Genomic DNA, 2191 nt, shown 5'->3' on the forward strand with positions numbered 1-2191 from the left:
AAAAGAAAGAAAGAATAAAGCAAACAAATAAATAATGAGAAAAATATTGCTTCAGTATATTTATTTTCAGTACGAGTTGAGAACTAGAGAAAAGACCAATTTCTTTGTCAATTGTGTATCAGCAAAACAGAAGAGATCCAGTGCAGTGTCTTAATCTAACATTAACTAAGAATGTCACACAGGTTTTGTAATATGTGCCTGAAATTTTACTGTAGAGTGCTTAATAAGAAAAGAGGAGTGTTTGCTTCTGCAACACATATACTAAAATTGGAACAATACAGAGATTAGCATGGCCCCTGTGCAAGGACCACACTCAACAAAAAGAAAGGAAGAATGAAAGAAAGAATGAGAAAGAAAGACGAAAAAAGAAAGAAAGAATGAAAGAAAGAAAAAGAAAGAAAGAAGGAAGAACGAACAAACAAAAGAAAGACAGAAAGAAAGACAGAAAGAAAGGAAAATGAAAGAAAGAGAAAGAAAGAAAGAAGGAAGGAAGGAAAGAAGAAAATGAAAGAGAGAAAGAAAAAAAGAAAAAAGGAAGGAAGAGAAAGAAGAAAGAAGGAAGAATGTACAAAAGAAAGAAAGACAGAAAGAAAGAACGAACAAAAGAAAGAAAGAAAGAAAGAAAGAAAGAAAGAAAGAAAGAAAGAAAGAAAGAAAGAAAGAAAGAAAGAAAGAAAGAAAGAAAGAAAGAAAGAAAGAAAGAAAGAAAGAAAAAGAAAAAAGAAGGAAGAAAGAAAGAAGGAAGGAAGGAAGAAAGGAAGAAAGAAAAAGAAAGAAAGAAAGAAAGAAAAAGAAAAAAGAAAGAAAGAAAGGAAGAAAGAAAGAAAGAAAGAAAGAAAGAAAGAAAGAAAGAAAGAAAGAAAGAAAGAAAGAAAGAAAGAAAGAAAGAAAGAAAGAAAAAGAAAAAAGAAGGAAGGAAGGACGAAAGAAGGAAGGAAGGAAGAAAGAAAAAGAAAGAAAGAAAGAAAAAGAAAGAAAGAGAAAGAAAGAAAGAAAGAAGAAAGAAAGAAAGAAAGAAAGAAAGAAAGAAAGAAAGAAAGAAAGAAAAAGAAAGAAAGAAAGAAAGAAAGAAGAAAGAAAGAAAGAAAGAAAGAAAGAAAGAAAGAAAGAAAGAAAGAAAGAAAGAAAGAAAGAAAGAAAGAAAGAAAGAAAAAGAAAGAAAGAAAGAAAGAAAGAAAGAAGAAAGAAAGAAAGAAAGAAAGAAAGAAAGAAAGAAAGAAAGAAAGAAAGAAAGAAAGAAAGAAAGAAAGAAAGAAAGAAAGAAAGAAAGAAAGAAAGAAAGAAAGAAAGAAAGAAAGAAAGAAAAGAAAAAGGAACAGTGGATTGATCAACCTAAGATATTTTTTTTTAATGCATAATTTTTTTTTTATTTAAACACCTTGATTACATACATGATTGTGTTTGGGTTTCAGTCATAAAAGGAACACCACCCATCACCAGTGCAACATTCCCATCACCCAAGTCCCAAATCTCCCTCCTCCCCACCCAACCCCCGCCTGTACCCTAAACAGGCTCTATATTTCCCTCATACATTCTCAATATTAGGACAGTTCAAAATGTAGTTATTTCTCTAACTAAACTCATCACTCTTTGTGGTGAGCTTCCTGAGGTGAGCTGGAACTTCCAGCTCTTTTTTCTTTTGTGTCTGAAAATTATTATTACAAGGGTGACTTTCATTTTTCTTAAAACCCATAGATGAGTGAGACCATTCTGCGTTTTTCTCTCTCTCTCTGACTTATTTCACTCAGCATAATAGATTCCATGTACATCCATGTATAGGAAAATTTCATGACTTCATCTCTCCTGACAGCTGCATAATATTCCATTGTGTATATGTACCACAGTTTCTTTAGCCATTCGTCTGTTGAAGGGCATCTTGGTTGTTTCCAGAGTCTTGCTATGGTAAATAGAGCTGCAATGAATATAGGTGTAAGGAAGGGGATTTTGTATTGTATTTTGGTGTTCCTAGGGTATATTCCTAGGAGTGGTATAGCTGGATCGTATGGGAGCTCGATTTCCAGTTTTTGGAGGAATCTCCATATCACTTTCCATAAAGGTTGAACTAGACAGCATTCCCACCAGCAGTGGATAAGAGTTCCTTTCTCTCCACATCCCCGCCAACACTGTTTATTCTCATTCTTTGTGATGTGTGCCATTCTCTGGGGTGTGAGGTGGTATCTCATCGTTGTTT

General features: G+C 33.1%; 1 non-coding gene across 1 annotated transcript; it reads left to right on the forward strand.

The window, feature by feature from the left end:
• The first annotated feature begins 237 nt into the window (after nucleotides 1–237).
• On the forward strand, nucleotides 238–341 carry LOC126009852 (U6 spliceosomal RNA). Its single transcript, XR_007496038.1, has one exon. It is a non-coding gene; the product is annotated as a U6 spliceosomal RNA (small nuclear RNA).
• Nucleotides 342–2191: the final 1850 nt, after the last annotated feature.

The sequence above is a fragment of the Suncus etruscus genome, chromosome 5, assembly GCF_024139225.1.
Source record: "Suncus etruscus isolate mSunEtr1 chromosome 5, mSunEtr1.pri.cur, whole genome shotgun sequence".
Lineage (NCBI taxonomy): Eukaryota > Metazoa > Chordata > Mammalia > Eulipotyphla > Soricidae > Suncus > Suncus etruscus.